Here is a 19,742-nt window from a genome sequence, read left to right on the forward strand (position 1 = left end):
TCCCTGGGCGCTCCAAGCCTGTGCCTATCATGATGCACTACCAAAACTAAAAAAAAACAAACCATCCGCCCTTACTCGGTTCGTATCCCTCTATTCCCTCCCTATTCATGTACCCATCCAGGTGAATGTTGCTAATATGCCTGCTTCCAATGCCTCCTCTGGGAGGCACAAAGGCACAGTGGTGAACACTGCTGCTTCACAGCACCAGGGACTGGGGTTCAATTCCCGGCTTGGGTCACTGTCTGTGTGGAGTTTGCACATTCTCCCTGTTTCCTCTGGGTGCTCCAGTTTCCTCCTAAAGTCCAAAGACGTGCTGGTCAGGTGCACTGGCCACGCTAAATTCTCCCTCAGTGTATCCGAACAGGCGCCAGTGTGTGGAGACCAGGGGATTTTCACAGTAACGTCATTGCAGTGTTAATGTAAGCCTACTCGTGAGTAATAAGTAAATTTTAACTTTTGGCAGCGAGTTCCAGGCACCCACCTCTCTCTGTGTGAAAAATGTCCCCCACACATCTCCCTTAAACTTTCCCTCACTCACCATGAACCTGTGCCTCCTCTCAATTGACACTTTCTGCTACTACAACTTTACGTGGAAAGCAAAAAAAGTATGACAAAGGAAAAAGTTATCTATAAAACTGACCAGACCAAGACTGTACTGTATCCCTTCCTGAAGGGCAGAAAAACCTCTAGACATTTATTCCTCGTCTAGTTTCAGCATGAACACAATTGGAGTAAGAAACCCAAGGTGAAATAATGAAGCAAAAGCAATTGAGCCTCAAACCAAAGATTTTACAAGATAAATAACTAGATATTACATTTAAAACATTAATAGCGATGCACAATGGCCAAAATATATAATTGTGCACTAGACTGACCAGAAGCCATTTTCATGAGTATTCTTTGAAGAGGGAGGTACTTGCATCTTGAAGGATATTTCTTGTCCGAGAAACGGAGCTCACTGTACCCCACCACTTACCCATGTTTAAATACCATGGCCCAACATAACAAAGGATAAGTGGAATGATCAGGATGTGGAGATGCCGGCTTTGGAATGGGGTGGGCACAGTAAGAAGTCTCGCAACACCAGATTAAAGTCCAACAGGTTTATTTGGAATCACGAGCTTTCGGAGCACTGCCCCTTCATCAGGTCAATGGAGAATTGGGTTCACAAACACGGCATATATAGGCAAAGGCACAATTGCCTTACCGCTTCACTCACCTGATGAAGGAGCAGCGTTCTGAAAGCTCGTGATTCCAAATAAACCTGTTGGACTTTAGCCTGGTGTTGTGAGACATCTTACTGATGATCAGGAAAGTGAAGGAGAGAGATCATAGAGAATCACAGAATTCCCTACAGTGCAGAAAGGGGCCATTCGACCCATCAAACCTGCACTGACAACAATCCCACGTAGCCCCATAACCCCATATATTTACCCTGCTAATCCCCCTGGCGCAAAGGAGCAATTTAGCACAACCAATCAACCTAACCAGCACATCTTTGGAGTGTGGGAGGAAACCGGAGCACCTGGAGGAAACCCACGCAGACATGGGGAGAAGGTGCAGACTCCACACAGGCAGTGACCCAAGGCCAGGAATCGAACCTGGGGCCCTGGCACTGTGAGTCAGCAGTGCTAACTGCTGTGCCACCCAATTCCCCACACGAGATTAGCTGTCTTCCCACTTGCACACGAAGTTTGCTCCTTGCCACAGCGAATCGAACAGGTTGTGGCTGATGGTCATGCTCTCCTCCCTCTCTCTTGTGCATTCCTATGTGACAGCACAAGGCTCCAATCGGGGAAAAAAAATGGCTCCAGAGATCTGCCTATTTGCAACAATCAAAACCTTTTGTCACAACTAATGTGCTCAGCTGCTTGGTGCACAATAAAATGGTGTTGAAAAGGTTCAAAGATGTGTCTGACATCATTAATCCGTTTGCCCTCTGACCCATGGATCTAAGCTGCAGCTACGGCAACCGCAGATTGACCTGACAATGCTGAGAAACTTTCTGAAGCTACGCCATTATTTGAGTGTCACGCTGGTCATAGGCAAACCGAAGGCACAAGGGAGGAAAGTACAATCCTGCCCACGCAAGATCAAAAGCTGTAGTCCAGACGGACGTGCCGCATTCCTCGCAGCCTCCAGCATCGCCAGACAAGCCGAGGTTCAAACCTCCGAGGGTCACCTTCCATCATTTTAAAAAGCACCAGCTTGCTGAAGGCCCGCAAGTCCGTTCAAGCAATATTTCTCACATGAACAGGGTAGGCATACCTGACTAACCGCGGCGTCAAAACAACAAGGGACTCGGAACCCAACCGAACGTGAAGCAGTTTGACAACTTAACACTTTGCTCAGCAAGCAAACTTTCTGAAAAACAGTTTTTAATAGGTGCGAAGGAAAAGATGCCTTTTGTGAGCAAACAAAATCAACTTAAACCCCACTCGTCATCCCTCCAATCACCACTGGAAATGAAGCTGAAATTTGTAGGCTGAGTTTTGGAATCTACAGGATTAATCTACAGTCCAAAGATGTGGGGGTTAGGTGGATTGGCCATGCTAAATTGCCCCTTAGTGTTCAAAGATGTGCAGGTTAGGTTCTTGATTGGTAAGGGGATCAAAGGTTACGTGGAAGAGGTGGGAGAATGGGGTTGAGAAACTTATCAGCCTTGATCGAATGGCGGAGGAAACTCAATGGGCCAAATGGCCTAACTCTGCTCCTATATCTTATGGATATTGACTAAATATGCACGGTTTAATTAGCCATAAAGCCTTGTACTATACTTCCCTCACATTCAGGGCAAACTCTTGAGAACAAATCTACACATTAGCAGAGAAACTAAACCAATCCAACTGAACTTTCCAAACTATCGCAAACCTTTTATTTACTAATTAAAATTTTCCTTCACTTCAACGTTGCGTTTTGCAAACTCGAAGTCCCACAACTCGTAACTGTCGATGTAGGAAACCTACCCAGGTGCTAAGTTTGGTAATTAAATTCATGCCCCGGCACATTGCTGAAGCAGCCCAGGGGTGGAGCTGCGCACACTGTTGGTGTGGACACAACACTGCCGTATCTCTCAGGCAGAAACTTCTAATTCTCACCAGGAAAGTCCTGCGCGTTTAACATCCTCTCACTGCCCCTGCCAAGGCAGCGCACAGCAATCTGGATACCTTATCCCTCCCTTGCTGGAGGAGAGCTGAAAGGAGCGAGGAGACAGTGGCACTTGGTATCAAGCCAATGCTCCACCTGAAAGTGGAATCACTTGCAACAGACTTTGGTCTTCTGAAAGCGCCCTGTCGGGTGAACTGATGAATCCAAAGATTGGGTGGCACAGCAGTTAACACTGCTGCCTCACAGCACCAGGGATCTGGGCGCGATTCCTGGCTTGGGTCATTGTTGCGTGGAATCTACATATTTTCCCCATGTTCGCGCGGGTTTCCTCCGGGTGCTCCAGTTTCCTCCCAAAGTCTGAAAGACGTTAGATTGGCCATGCTAAATTGTCCCTCGGTGTACCCGAACAGGCGCCGGAGTGTGGCGACCAAGGGATTTTCATTGCAGTGTTAATGTAACCTTACTTGTGACTAATAAATAAACTTTACTTACTTTAAAGACGTCAATTGTAATTCTGTTACTGACACCACATCCAGTTCTTTCCAAGCCAATCTCATCCAAGGTAATTAGGTTGGCTTTTTGAAAACAACTCAGGTGTGATTGTGAAGTAAACACAATCTAAGCCCTTTAGAGTGGACATGAGGAAGCTGTTTCCATTCAAAGGGGGGACTTGGATCCAAGGGCGTAGCCTCAGAATAAAAGTGCTTTTGATTTGATTTGATTTGATTTATTATTGTTACATATATTTGTATGCAGTGAAAAATATTGTTTCTTGCGCACTATACAGACAAAGCATACCATTCATCAAGAAGGCAAAGAGAGAGTGTTGCAGTCATAGCTAGGGTGCAGGGAATGATCAACTTAATGCAAGGTAAGTCCATTCAAAATTCTGATGGCAGCAGGGAAGAAGCTGTTCTTGAGTCGGTTGGTATGCAACCTGACTTTTGTATCTTTTTCCCGACAGAAGAAGGTGGGAGAGTATGTGCAGGGTGCATGGAGTCCTTGATTATGCTTTCTTGATTATGCTGGTTGCTTTTCGAGGCAACGGGAAGTGTAGACAGAGTCAACGGCTGGGAGGCTGGGAGACAATGCCTGAGAACCGAGATAAGGAGGAATTCCGATGGGTTGGTTGGCCTAATTCTGCTCCTATATTTTATGGTGTTATGGGGTGGGATTTTATGAAGTCACTCGATCTGAGATCAGAAAAGCCCACCTGAAGTCAACAGACTTTCCCATCATCAACCCTTTGCCTGCTCCGATTCCGGTAGAATTCCCATAATGGTCTTTGTCTAAAAATCATCATTATTAGTGAACAAGTGCCAGTTGTAAGACAGATATTGTATTCAGTGCAGCCATCAAATTTAATCAACAACTGTGCACCAAGATTTTAATATTTAGACGTAGCATTTGCTCAGAAAATATCCATCTGGAAATTGGGTTGCTCAACACAGCAGGATCTCATAATGTAACTTCCGAATACTATTTCTTAAGGAGCACGGCTCATGTTAAAACATCTGGTTTTATGTGGAGGCGATGAGGGTTCTACAATTTGGTCCAGACTTTGGTATGTCTGAATTACTTGTACAGAACCAAGAGGTGATAATCATCACGAAAGTTCGAACAGGTTTGGATTCTTCCAGGTTGAAAGTTGACAGAGTGACTGAACACAGGTCTATACAATAGTGAAGGGGTTTGAAAGGTTCAATGTAGATGTGCCTCCAGCTGTGGGGAACACTGAACCTCACCACTGTGCTGAGATTTAGATCAGGGATGTCCAACATATGGTCTGCAGGCCACAAGCCAGCCTGCCATGCCTCTCTATCTAGCCCGTGAACTCACTGTTCAAACTACAGCTAAGCGGAAGTCTCGGACCTGCAAGGAGTTGCTCCTCTAAGCACATTTCTCTCCCGCATTTGCTTCTGATCATAGAAATCATAGAATCCTTACAGTGCAGAAGGAGGCCATTTGGCCCATCGAGTCTGCACTAATCCCTATCCTCATAACCTCACATATTTACCCCGTTAGTCCCCTGACACTAGAGTCAATTTAGCATAACCAATCAACCTAACCCACACATCTTTGGACTGTGGCAGGAAGCCAGAGCACCCAGAGGAAACCTCTGCAGACATGGGGAGAATGTGCAAACTCCACACAGGCAGTGACCTGAGGTCGGAATTGAACCAGGATCTCTGGCGCTGTGGGACAACTGTGCCAACCACCGTGCTGCCCTGATGGCCTCACTGAGTAGGCTCCTCCTCAGCTGAAAAATGCCTAACCCTCGCAGGCTTGGGCACGGAGTGAGGGAGTCCAGATGAGAGGGCAGGTATATGTGAGCTTCTGTGGCTGAGAGGGAGTATCAGCGTGCACGTGAGGGAGAAAGAGAGAGAAGGAAAGCGAGTACATGGCAACTGGGAATGAAGCGGACACACAAACACACCCATTCCTTCTTCCTCCTCCTCTCTCCCCAAATGCCCATTGGCAGTGCAGGCCAGGAGAGGAAGAAGCCCCAGGTTGAAAGGCAAACCCCTTCTGACCCCCATTTTCAGATGAATTTTGGTGAGGCCAGCTCAGACTGTGTGCTGTCAAAGGCAAATGCTCAGTCCGTGTTTGTTAAACCCAACTCCTTGGCTCAGGCCCAGCCCCCCCAGGCTTAGGACTTTATTAGGCCCTCTTTAACTCTGCATCCTTAGTGAAAAGATTTTATTGGTCAGCTCTGCTGCTTGGCACTTTTAATGGTCACTTTTATTAATTACTCTTTTTAAAATTAAAAGCAGCAGGTATAGACCGTATGGCTCATCGACTCGAGGGTTGTACAACTACAGCATTGTTGCAACTTGAAGTACTGAGAGCAGGTGTGGGCACCACATCTTAGGAAGAATGTTTTGGCCCTGGAGGGAGTTCAACACAGAATTATAAGAATGATACCTGGACTTCAGAGCTTAAGCTATAAGGAGAGATTAGACAAATTAGGCCTTTATTCTCTCAAATTCAGAAGGTTGAGGGGTGATCTGATGGAAGTCTATAAAATATTTACGGGGAAGGACAGGGTGGATAAGGATAAATTGTTTGCACTAGCCGAAGGCTCTAAAACCAGGGGCCGTAATTTAAAAATTAGAGCCAACTCATTCAGGAGAAATGTTTGAAAACACTTCTACACACAGAGAGGGGGGAGGTTCGGAACTCTTTTCCTCAAACAGCAGTCAATGCTGGTTCAATTGTTAGGTTTAAGTCTGAGATTGACAATTTTTTGTTGAGCAAGGGTATCAAGGGATATGGGCCTCGGGCAGGTACACGGAGATCAGCCATGATCTTACTGAATGGCGGAGCAGGCTCAAGAGGGGCTGAATGGCCTACTCCTGCTCCCACGTTCCTTGTTCCTAAGATGTGATAGTCAAAAAAAAGCAAACCCCAGCAGTTTGAAATCAGTTAGACTACTTTGTAGGAACACACTTGCAGCAGTGTGCGCGATTCAGGAAAGCAACTTGTCCTTTGTCTCTCCTAATCTTGCTCTGAATCAACCTCAGAGATTCCTGTGGCATTATTAATTTTACTTAGACGCAACATCACACTAAGTCATACTCCACAGGAGCCAGCATCTGTCCCTTAATCAGGAGAGCACCGAGAGCCAGCACAAAAGGGATTGTGAGGCACAGTGTGTCATTTTCACCTCAGACACCAACATTCAAATCAGGCAGACACATTGACTGAAGGATTCTTCATGGCCATCGTCACAAGGCACTCATTGCAAGGCCTTTTTTTAAAAACTTGCTTCCAAATGACATTTGTTAACCAGTAGAATACGTACGTAGCTTCGAAAGGTGCTTTACTCAAGTGAGGGTTAAAACATTTCCATCTGTAGCTTCACTCAGAGCTCAGGGCCCAAGATATAAAACAGCCGCGAGTAAGTTCAACAGAGATTTCAGGAAAAACTTCACGACCCGGAGAGTGGCAAAAAAGCGAAATTCACTACCGCAAGGAAGAGATGACGGAAATAGTTAACAGGGGAGCTGGTTAAGCATGTGAGAGAGAAAGGAAGAGAAAGATGGTGCGAGGTGAAGAATGGAGGAGGCTCATGGTGGGTGGGTAAGAAACTCTGACGCTGGCTGCCAAATAGAATGCGGCGTTCTCCTCGATATTCCTCAATACTCCCTCCCACATTGCTCATGCTTTACCCGGCTCTCCTCGGAAGCATAAAAACGTAAACAATACGTAGGGGAATCTAAAACTAGGTTTAAGGTGAGAGGGGAGAGATACACAAAGCTCCAGAGGGGCAATTTTTTCACACAGGTGGTGGTGTCTGGAACAAGCTGCCAGAGGTAACAGTAGAGACGGGTACAATTTTGTCTTTTAAAAAGCATTTAGACAGTAAGATAGGTATAAAGGGATATGGGTCAAATGTGGGCAATTGGGACCAGCTTAGAGGTTTCAAAAAAAAGGCGACATGGACAAGTTGAGCCAAAGGGCTTGTTTCCAAACTATAAACCTCTATAACTCTACGATTCTAGTAGAACCAGGAGGAGGCCATTCAGCCTCATGGCTGATCATCAAATTCAATATCCTGATCCCACCTTCCCCCCACATCTACACTGACTCCTTTAGCCCTGAGAGCTATATCTAATTTCTTTTTGAAATCAGACAACATTTTGGCCTCAACCACTCGGTTCTGCTTGTCAACCAGTAACAACTTTCAGATCTTCGAGGCCCAAACGACCCCTATTCGATCACCACCTTTGGGGTAAAAGATACAAAATGGAGAAATGGACAACAGGCCAGTTGCATGCTTAAAGCTGAACCATAGCTGAGAACGTTTTTGGCATGTACCAGTCAGCAGAACCCTCACAAAACATCTCAACCTGCCTTGTCTCTGCAGATAAGAGTGACCTGCGCAGTATTACCTGCATTTTATGTTCCCCAACACATCCCCTCAACACTGTGATTTCCAATTGATTTTCCATTCATTTTGTTGGGGTTGAATACAGATGATTGAGGTATTATTTGCTTAAAGTGGCATGCGGATGGCACGGTGGTACAGTGGTTAGCACTGCTGCCTCACTGCACCAGGGACCCAGGTTCAATTCCCGCCTCAGGTCACCGTGTGTGGAGTCTGCACGTTCTCCCTGTGTCTGTATGGGTTTCCTCCAGATGCTCCGGTTTCCTTCCATATTCCAAAGATGTGTGGGTTAGGTTGATTGGCCATGCTAAGTTGCCACTTAGTGTCAATGGGACTAGCAGGGTAAATAAGTGTGGCTATGGGCTGGGTGGACATCTTTGCACATCTTTGGGCACTAAGGGACAATTTGGCATGGACAATCTATCTAACCTACACATCTTTGGAGTGTAGGAGGAAACCCGAGCAGACATAGTGGGGGGGCCATGCAAAGCCCACAGACAGTGACCAGAGCCTGGAATCAAACCTGGATCCTTTGCACTGAGACACAGCAGTGTTAAGGGATATGGGTCAATGCAGGGCAATTGGGACTAGCTTAGAGGTTTCAAAAAAAATAGGCAGCGTGGACAAGTTGAGCCAAAGGGTTTGTTTCCATACTATAAACCTCTATAACTCTATGATTCTAATAGAGCCAGGAGTAAGCCATTCAGCCCTTCGAGCCTGCTCCACCAATGTTTGACCTTTGTACTTGCACACTCTGGTCCTACGTTTGCGGTTTATGATGAGTGTCATGTCAGTCACGTCTTTTAATATTTTGAACAGCTGTATCATGTTTCCACTCCTTAGCAGAAATAAGTTTGCTGCTGGGGTCTTTCCTCATAATGTAATCACTCAAGGCCAGGAACTGCCTTGGTCGCTCTCCCTTGAACTCTTCAAACGCATCTATAACTTTCTTGAGGTAGGGGAACATCACACTCACTGTTCAGTGCCGGTGTGATGTCATGGTGCAACTCCTGCACCCAACTCCCCAACTAAATTAAGAAAATACTGCGAACACTGGAATCTGAATCAAGAATGGAGGCTGCTGGAAAAATTTAGCATCTGTGAGGAGAGAAAGCAGAGCCAAATAGACTGTAAAGGTTAACTCTGCTCTCCCTCTCCTTATCGACGCTGCCAAACTGGCTGACTTTTCCCTCTGTTCTTGGCTCTTATTAAATGACGATCTGAAGGCAGCCAGGCGTGCACAGAAGATGGTCAGTTATTGTTCCAAAATTCTTTTGCTTTTGACCTCTGCTAAAAGGGGATTCTAAAAAGAAACATTTTGGATTCATCCAAATTATAATTCGGTTTTTCGATCTCAAGCTTGGCTCAAATCCCTTGGGAGATAAACAACATCCAATCCAAACATTACAGGTTGGATTCTCCGGCCTTGCTCACCCTGAAACCGGAAAATCTTGCCTCAGGTCAACAGACCTTTCCATGGTCTGCCCCTTGCCCACTCCGATTCCCACGGCAGGTGATATTCGCCCTGTTTGCCCAAAGACTTAGTCCTTTCAGTTTATACTGCTTTCAGGCTGTTCCCTACCGAAAGCACAATCATTGTAAATATATACTCAGATGGTGGCACAGTGCTTAGCACTGCTGCCTCTCGGCACCAGGGACCCTGGGTTTGATTCCGGGCTTGGGTCGCTGTCTGTGTGGAGTCTGCACATTCTCCCCGTGTCTGCGTGGGTTTCCACCGGGTGCTCCAGTTTCCTCCTACAGATGTGCTGGTATGGTCTTGCTAAATTCTCCCTCCCATACAGGCACCAGAGTGTAGCAACCAGGGGATTTTCACAGTAAGCTCATTGCAGTTTTAATGCAAGCCTACCTGTTACACTAATAAATAAACTTTACCTGCAGTTATTTTCTCACAGGCTGAGTGTTTTCCATTTATCACCACATTATCCCCTGAAGCTAAGGCAATTGTCATCCATCTAGACTAATGCACCAATTAACATTATTAGACACACTTTAACATTTAGGGTATTCTTTTGGTGTAGACTTTCTGACAATACATCAGGTGGTCTGGAGCTGACACCTTGTCAACTTGATGCAAACATCAAAAAACATCGATATTGACCGTGTGAATCTGGCAGCAGGTGCCCAGTAACTCTAGTACCACTAAAACACGGAAGCAGCTCCAGGTCTCCCCAACGTGATCCAGGATCTGAAATCTCCCAGAAAGATCTATCAGGGTGTCAGACATTGTAGGCAGGGAAGAAAGAGAGTGACACTCTCCCACAATCAATCCAAAGGTTTCTTTGGAGAAATGATGTGGATTGATGTGTGATTCAGCAGGCAATGATGGCAAGGTGCGTGTGAAGCTTCCCAATGTATTGAATGTCTGTTCTGTCCCTGGTAGAACTATTACATCAGTGACATCTGTTCCAAACTCGCTTTCCCATCAATCAAAGAAGCGAGCTGCTTGGGTTGACCAGTTGAGGGAAACTTCTCGGTTACCATTAAAGAGGTTCCGCTCCTTTCTGGTATCCTCTAGTTCAAGTCAAGGTAGTCAGGAAATGATGCTGCTGAATACTGTGTTATAAAATCAGAATGACCACTCCGCACAAGTGAGTTGCTTTTATTCCGAGGTGCCAACAGCCCAGAGAGGTGAGATCCTAACTGTTTTTAAACCCACATTGTTTTAAGTTTTTTGAGCTTTGAATCCATTGAATCCCTACTGTGCAGGAGGAGGCCATTTGTTTCATCGAACCTGCACCGACAACAATCCCAACCAGGCCCTATCCCCATAACCCCACATATTTACCCTGCTAATCCCTCTAACCTACACATCCTGGGACAATTTAGAATGGCCAATGCACCTAACCCACACATCTTTGGATTGTGAGAAGAAACAGGACCACCCTGAGGAAACCCATGCAGACAGGGGGAGAACGTGCAAAGCCCACACAGACGGTGACCCAAGCCAGGAATCGAATCCAGCTCCCTGGAGCTATGAGCAGTGCTAACCACTGTGCCACCCTTCTGCACATGAGGAACGGATGACTGGGGGGGTTTCATACATTGATGTTTCTTTGGGGAACAAAGGAGTTCCAAAGGAAGAAACAGCGCACAAAGTTTCATTCCCTGCTTCCTGTATCAACTTCTCTACCTGAAATCCGAGCTGTAGCAGTCCATTCTCTCAGCAAAGACAAAAGTTTGGACTGAGCACTTGGAACTTCTTTATTTTTGCTCTGATAACAATTCAATTTAAAAAGGTGTCGAGAGAGAACCAACCTGCATTTTTAAAAGATCCTCATCCGCGATACTTCCCATCATCTAGACTTTTCTGTCCAGCAAGCACTACCATTTGTTTATCAACAAACTATAATTAAGTACCATTCCACTAACACCAGGAGAACTAATAGGCTATTTACAAATGTTTATTTTTGTCCGCTGAAGTGATGATTAAATGAGATTCGGTGGGATTAGGGGGCAGGGAGGTGCTTTGTTGAAGCAGGCTGTGGACGAGAAGAGATTAAAGATCAAATGTCAGCCTCTGCATTTCTAATATTAACCCAGCAAAAGATATTTGATTTAAAAAAAAATCACAAGCACCAAAATAAATCAAGCGTTGAATGCTGATGACACCATCTGGGGAATAGGCTTGGAGGAGTTGCTTAGCCTGACAGTGAGAAAGAGCTAAATAATATGCACAGTTGAAGCTGAATTATCCAAGGTTAATGACCATCTCTACGGATGTTAGCTTAGTCCACGCACTGTCACCAAGATTAATATAAGCAATAAAGTAAATCTATAGATCAAAGAAATGGATAAAAGAACATTAGTGATAATAGTTCTTACAATCTGACAGGCATGCCCACACCTGTATCCAACAATTATCTTGGAATTGTAAGAAACCAGAATTACACAAGTATTGTAATTGAAGGCCATGGTACAAGTATTTCAGTCCTCTAAGCGATAATAGCTCATGCAATAAAGCCCACAGACCTGAGAGATGTACAGTTCTGCTGCAAGATAAAAAAATGGGAGATCTTAAAAGAAACCTTAGAAATTCGTTGACAAAAGTACTGAATAAACGGGAGAGAAAGCAGTTGCGTCAATGGTCCACTGCAGGAAACATGAGCAAATTTTGCCATTGAAAAGAGGCACTGCAGGGTTTTATTCTGCATCTTTGCACCTTCGACAACTCTGTTGGTGGATAATAGGATGTTTCCCCACATTACAACACAGTACACTTCAAAAAGTATTTCATTGGTTGCAAAGTGCTTTGGGTTGTTCTGGTGGTGAAAGGTGTTCTCTTTAACAGAAGCAGAGTAGACATGGTGGTGAGTGAGCTGTCGTTATCGGAGGCCGCCTGACTGAAGAGTGTTTTTACCCAGCTTTTCTTATTTATCACACTCCCATTCCCGTCGCTGTTTACTTTTCTCTCCTCTCCTGACCTTTGCCTTGCAACGACCGTTGCAGTTTCGAGGCAGATGCTTACTTCCTGTTACGGTTCTCTCAACATTTGTTTTTGAAATCTCTGCACGTTCCTCACTTTGGCGCTAAATTCAAAAAAATTACTGCAGCGGCACACTGGTTAGCAAGGCCTCTGTGCCAGGGACCCAGGTTCAATTCCGGCCTCACATCGTTGTCTGCGGGTGACTGTGCGGAGAAAGTGCAAAAATGCTGAATAAAATCATGCAGTGTGGAGATTGCACATTCTCCCCATGTCTGCATGGGGTTCCTCTGGGTGCTCCAGTTTCCTCTCACATTTCGTGTTCAATTTCTACCTGGAATAAAATTCCAGCACCCTGACTGATTTCTTAATCAATGGGCCAGGTTCTCATGAGCAGTCCGTTACTGGTAAGCACAGTGGTTCGCACTGCTGCCTCACAGCTCCAGGGACCCAGGTTCGATTCCCAGCTTGAGTCACTGTGCGGAGTCTGCACGTTCTCCCCATGTCTGCGTGAGTTTCCTCAGGGTGCTCCAGTTTCCTCCCACAGTCCAAAGAGGTGTGGGTTAGGTGGACTGGCAAAGCTAAATTGCTCCTTAGTGTCAGGGGGGCTAGCTAGGGTAAATGCGTGGGTTATGGGGTTAGGACCCGGTTGCCCCAGTAATGGACTGCTCATGAGAACCCAGCCCATTGATTAAGAAATCACTCAGGACATCGGAATCTTATTATTGGTCGGTGCTTACTTAAATGGGCCAAATAGCCTCCTTCTGCATTGTAAGATTCTATGACACGGGAGTCCCTGGCTCATGACCAACCAAAATAGAGAAGGCACATCCAGGAAGACACTGAGCACAAGTGGAGACTTGTCAGGAGTGGGCAGAGGCAAAGCTGAGGCGTCGGAGGGACCATACAGTCACCTTACCTGTCTCGCCCTCCAAACATCCCCTGTCCCACCTGTGGCAGGGGATGTCTGCAAATCGAGCATTGAAATGCGTCAGTCATTTCATAACCCATCAAACTGGAGTGGAAGCAGGTGACCCTCAATCCTCAGAGGCTGTCTGAGGGGTAGAAGTATGGAACGGGAGCTTTGGTGGAGTCCCGAGGAACCATTGCCAACCCAGAGCTGTACTGATACCAATGAAGGCAAAGTGGTATGTGAACACAAAGCACTAAAACCTATTTTTGACTATCTGCTGCAAGAACAGATACACTTACCATCCCATTACAGACAGGTAAAATCATCTAAACTAATGAATGCATTAGTACTTCTTCTGCACTTTATCTTATTAGTAGAAAGCAAGTGCTGAAAAATAATCAAAAAAAACACTTAAGAGATTTGAAGGGAAATGTGAAAGCATCACCCTCTCTAATTACATAGTTTCATCAGTCAACATTCAAGCCTACTTTCTGAGTAATGCTTGATTAGATAAGCATTCAGTGTTTATCTTTGGCTAGCCCCAGGGAAGAAACGGATAGAGCCAGGCTGTGATTACATCAGGGGGGCTCTCCACAATTTATAGGCTTTCCCAGTGCCACTGGAGAGATAGAAACACATCTGGGGTAGCTATTTGTGTGGCTGGTAAGGTAAACAACAGGCAAAGGCACACATTTCTAATTCTAGACAGCGCCAGCAGTCCAAGATAAAGGGTTATGAATAAGAAGCGTATTTTACTTTCCCTCAAATCTGTACTCTATCATGAGCATGTTCTCAATACAAAAATGTTCTTCTTAATCAATATTATAATTAATTGCTTCCATTTATTGTGAAAAATTTCACAACATTCTTACTCTTCTTGCAAGAGAAGCTGATTACGCTCCTCAGAAGAGACATATTCACTCTCGCAATGTTGCGATGTTCACAGGGACGGTGGCACAGTGGTTAGCACTGCCACCTCACCAGCGCCAGGGTCCCGGGTTTGATTCCCAGCTTGGGTGACTGTGTGGAGTTTGCACATTCTCTTAAAGTTTATTCATCAGTCACAAGTAAGGCTTACATTAACACTGCAATTAAATTATTGTGAAATTCCCCTAGTTACCACACTCCGGGGCATCTGTTCAGGTCAATGCACCTAACCTAGCCAGCACGTCTTTCAGACTGTGGGAGGAAACCAGAGCACCTGGAGGAAACCCATGCAGACACGGGGAAAAATGTGCAGACTCCACACTGACAGTGACCCAAGCTGGAAATCAAACCCAGGTCCCTGGTGCTGTGAGGCAGCAGTGCTAACCCACTGTGCCACCGTGCTGCCCACTCGTGTCTGTGTGGGTTTCCTCCAGGTGCTCCGGTTCCCTCCCACATTCCTAAGATGTGCTGTTTAGGTGCACTGACCCAAATAGGCACCGGACTGTGGCAACTAAGACACGACAGAACTGAGACACGACAGATCAGCCATGATCTTATTGAATGGCGGGGCAGGCTCGAAGGGCTGGATGGCCTACTCCTGCTCCTATTTCTTATGTTATTATGTTCTTAACTAAGGGAATTTCACAGTAACTTCATTGCGGTGTTAATGTAAGCCTTACTTGTGACCAATAAACTCGACTTTTACCTGCTCCAGTTTCAGGTTGGTTCAGCTGCCAGCTCCAGCCCGCAATACCAACAAACCTTTCGGGTTATCTAAACTGGGCTTGTAAATCTTTTCCGAGTCTCGCAAGCTTTCCCGAGGTGGTCACTGGCACAGCTGAGATGCTCATTAGGGAACACAGCTTAGTTTTCAAAACACACACCACACTGGACATACTTTGGAGAACCCATCCATCAAAGTAACCACACACATCCCCCACGTGACATAAACAAACAGCAAGACGTTAAAAAACATATTTCTAGAAATGGTGCAGAGAGGGGGTTTGATTTGATTTATTGTCATATCTATTGGGAAACATGAAAAGTATTGCTTCTTGCGCACAAAACATACCGTTCATAGAATAAGAACATAAGCCTACTCTGCCATTCAATAAGATCATGGCTGATCATTTCATGGACTCAGCACCACTCACCTGCCCACTCACCATAACCCTTAATTCCTTTATAGCATTAAAAATATTCAACAAGATAGCCTCAACTGCTTCACTGGGCAGGGAATTCCACAGATTCACAATTCTTTGGGTGAAGAAGTTTCTCCTCAACTCAGTCCTAAATCTACTTCCCCTCATTTTGAGGCTATGGCCCGAGTCCTAGTTTCACCCGCCAGTGGAAATAACCTCCCTGCTTCTATCTTATCTATTCCTTTCATAATCTTATATGTTTCTATAAGATCTCCCCTTAATACATAGGGGAGAAGAAAAGGAGAGAGTGCAGAATGTAGTGTTACAATCATAGTTAGAGTGTAGAGAATGATCAACTTAACATGAGGTAGGTCTATTCAAAAGTCTGATGGCAGCAAGAGAAGAAGCTGTTCTTGACTCAATTCATATGTGATCTCAGACTTTTACAACTATTTCCCAATGGGAGAAGTGGAAGAGAGTATGTCCAGGGTGTATGGGGTCCTTAATTATGTTTTCCTGAGGCAGTGGGAAGTATAGAAGGAATCCATGGATGAGGTGCTGGTTTGTCTGATGGATTGGGCTACTTTCACAACACTTTGCAGTTCCTTGCGGTCTTGGTCACAGCAGGAGTCACACCAAGCTGTGATACATCCAGGTCTCTTCATTGATACTTCGAGAGCATCCCTAAAATATTTCCGCTGTCCTCCTGGGAGTCTCCTGCCAAGGCCATGCTTTGGGAGACTGGTGTCAGGCACACTGACAAGATGTCCCACCGGTAGAGCTGGTTGTGTGGGATCAGCACCTTGATTCCAGGGTATGTAGGGTGCAGGGAAGTGCATAAGATGTACGTTCACACAGGTAGGATAAATCTTAAATGCTACTTCGATGGATGACTGTTGGATTAACTGCGAAAGTTTAATTTAAAGCAGACTTTTTTGGACAAATTACTTCATTTAATAATGGCCCATTCCAGGACCTTAAGCACCAGTTAGACTAACATCCTTATGCAACACTGATGGGAGTGCCATAGTGCTGCAGGTGCAGTTTTTCAAATAAGATTCTAAACCAAAGTCCCACCTGTATGCTCAGAGGTCCAAAGATCCCAGATGATTCCAGGATGAGAAGGAGAATTTTCTCCTGACGGATATTCATCACTCGGACAATGGCCCCAACAACAGGTTAACTGGTCATTTATCTTATTACCATCTAGGAGACCTTGCTGTGCATAAATTGGTTGCAGCATTTGTCGGCTAGTTATGGGCAACATGCCCATGGGCATTATGATTATGTTACTGGAGTCGCAACTCAGGAACTTGACGAATAACCCAGAGACACGAGATCAAACCCCACCACTGCAACAAGGGAATGTAAATTCAGTTAATTAAATAGATTTGGAATACAAAGCTAGTGTCGTTAATGGTGACCATGGAACTATCCAATTGTTGAAAAAAAAACCCATCCGGTTCCTTCCTAGTCTTTATGGAAGGAAATCTTCCATCATTTTCTGGTTTAGCTATTATGTGACTCCAGACCCACAGTAATGTGGCTGACTCTTAATTGCCCCTGAATTGGCTTCTTTTTTTTCATATTCATTCAGGAGATGTGGGCACCACTGGCTGGGTCAGCATTTACTGTCCATCCCTAATTGCCCTTAAACTGAGGCCATTTCAGAGGTCATTTAAGAGTCAACTACATTGCTGGGGGGTGAAACCATGATCAAGCAGGTGGTTCGCCCAGGACAAGACTAGCCCATTGCACTTTGGGTGTGCTGATGCCTGCGACGTCCCCAAATGCGGGATACTTGACTGCAAAATTTGTGGAGTCACACGTAGGTACAGTGGGTGGCACAGGGGTGCCAGTGCCAGTGGCCTGGGTTGATCCAGCCTTGGGTTACTGTCTATGTGGAGTTTGCACACTCTCCCGTGTCTGCGTGGGTTTCCTCCCACAGTCCAATAATGTGTAGGTTAGGTGGGTTGGCCTTGCTAAATTGCCCCTTAGTGTCCAAAGATGTGTAGGTTCAGTGGATTAGTCATGGTAAATGCACGGGGTTAGAGCAGGGTTGCGGAAAGCTGAGCTGATGCAGGCTCGATGGATTGAGAGGCCTCCTTCTGCACTGTAGTGATTCTATGGATTCTATAAGCCAAACTGGGTAAGGACAGTCAATTTCCTTCCCTAAAGTGAACCAATGGGCTTTTACATCAATTGACAATGGTTTTAAAGTCATCATTAGACTTTTCATAGAATCATACAATCCCTACAGTGCAGGAGGCCAGTCGGCCCATCACATCTGCACCTACTTTCCGACACAGCTTCTCACCCAGGCTCTATCCCCATAACCCCACGTCTTTTCTCCGCTAATTCCCCCAACCTACACATCTTTGGACATCTTTGGGCAATTTAGCAGGGCCAATTGTCAGATTCCTGAGTTACAACATCCTTGGAGCGTGGGAGGAAACCCACGCAGATACAGGGAGAATGTGCAAACTCTGCACAGTCACCCAATTATTCCAGATTTTTATTGAATTCACCGTCTACCGTCATGGGATTCAAACCCGGGGTCGCTAGAGTATTACCCTGGGTCTCTGGGGATTACTAGTCCTGTGACAATACCATTACGCCGCCATCTCCCCAATTGTATGGGGAATGGTCAATAAGTGCTGGCATTAACTGCGTTCACACCCCATCAATGATTAAACAAAGCTCAGCAAATGGATGCCGAGATGGGAGTGTTATGGTGCTGAAAGCTCCTTTCTTGCTTTGTACTTGTTTTACATTCCCAAGTTATTCTTCCATAAAGCCACATATAAAATGCTGATTTCACGCTGCAGCTGAAGAGCTTTGGCTTTGGTCGGCAGCAGAGACTGCAAACCCCTCCTTGTGATGCAGCACAACAGAGGTGGCCGCCGCTGGAACACAGCACTCAGCCTTTGATGTCTGTCTCCAGGCAACGGGAGACGCATCGCCAGCCTCGCTGCACATCTGCATTTAAAAGGGGGCCTGCGATGTACAGTGGTTGTAAGGGCTGCTGACTAAACTAAGCCAAGTGCACTTCCCTCAGGGCCAAGCAATGGGGGAGGTAGCCCTTAAGGAAGGAGCTTCAACAGGGGAAACGCTGGCTAAACCTTTGCTCGCGAGGGAGGAGAACGAATCATTTTGTCACCATATCGTCATGTGCAGCTAATACGGCAAAGAGTGTTAAATACAGCTTTTTTGAACATTTTTTACTCCATTCTTAAAGTTACAAAGCCAATGCTTGGAATGGACAGGGGGCAAACCCAAATCCATTCCTTACTTGTTCCAAAAACCAAATCCAAAATCCAACTGAATCCAATTCAAGTTCCCCACAAGAGACACAAACAAGATCCAAGCTGACAAGATGAGGCATTGCACCCCATCCCGGACTTGATCTGATGCTTGATCTTAGTCGAGCTCTTGGGACTAAGGGGATCAAGGGTACTGGGGGTGGGGGCCAGGATAATGAATGTGATGATCAGCCATGATCAAAATGAATGGCAGAGCAGGTTCAAAGGGCCAAACGGCCTACACCTGCTTCTAGATTCTATGATTTAAAATGGAAACAAAGACTTTGCAAAGACTATGGGTGGGATTTTCCAGCCGCGCTCGCCCCCAAAACCGGGAAATCCCACCTGAGGTCAATGGTCTGCCCCCCCCGCTACAATCCCCCATGGCAGGCCGGACAGGAAAACTCTCCTCGATGTAAGCAAAGACAACTGTCATTCTGAAACTGATTAAATGCCTTTAATTATAGGGAACTCTCAGCTTCCAAGTTCCAGATGTTGATTCGATTAGTGACCCCTGCTTACAATTCAGGATGCCCCTAAAACTGTGCTACACACACGTGTGTGTATGTGTGTGTGTGTGTGTGTGTGGGGGGGGGGGGGGGGGCACTTTCAGATACTGAGACATCCGATCAGCCCTCCAGGGACTCTGTAAATATCAACACCTTCACAGGTATCCGCATGGTTAATTGCCGAAAGACTGTGGCAGCTGCCTAGAGGTAAACAGGACTATCGCTGCAGAACGTTTTAACAGTAATAACTATCTGAGTAACAGCGTGATTGCAGAACAACAGACAATTCCCGTAGCCAATCTGCTGGAAGTCAGGTAACCTCCACATGTCCCGAGATCTTAGTTTGGAAGCAGTGTTGTTGTAGTCCGCCATCAAGCTTGTTCCAGTTTGCTGTGATGTAAGTATCTATGTTCCTGAGGCAATGTGAATAATTTGCAGCGAGTTCCTTCTGTCACGAAGCCTACCTAATTCCCTAACGCTGGGGGTAATTTGGGGATTAGAATGCTTGT

At 45.7% G+C, this 19,742-nt stretch overlaps 1 protein-coding gene and 1 pseudogene across 2 annotated transcripts in view; one reads left to right on the forward strand and one right to left on the reverse strand.

The window, feature by feature from the left end:
• The window catches only part of macrod2 (mono-ADP ribosylhydrolase 2), an 855,710-nt gene that overhangs the window by 690,173 nt on the left and 145,795 nt on the right, over nucleotides 1-19,742 (reverse strand). The gene's annotated exons all lie outside the window — the stretch shown is intronic.
• On the forward strand, nucleotides 17,108-17,246 carry LOC145351253 (U1 spliceosomal RNA; annotated as a pseudogene).

Source organism: Carcharhinus amblyrhynchos, chromosome 12 (genome assembly GCF_965287045.1).
Source record: "Carcharhinus amblyrhynchos chromosome 12, sCarAmb.v2.hapA, whole genome shotgun sequence".
NCBI lineage: Eukaryota > Metazoa > Chordata > Chondrichthyes > Carcharhiniformes > Carcharhinidae > Carcharhinus > Carcharhinus amblyrhynchos.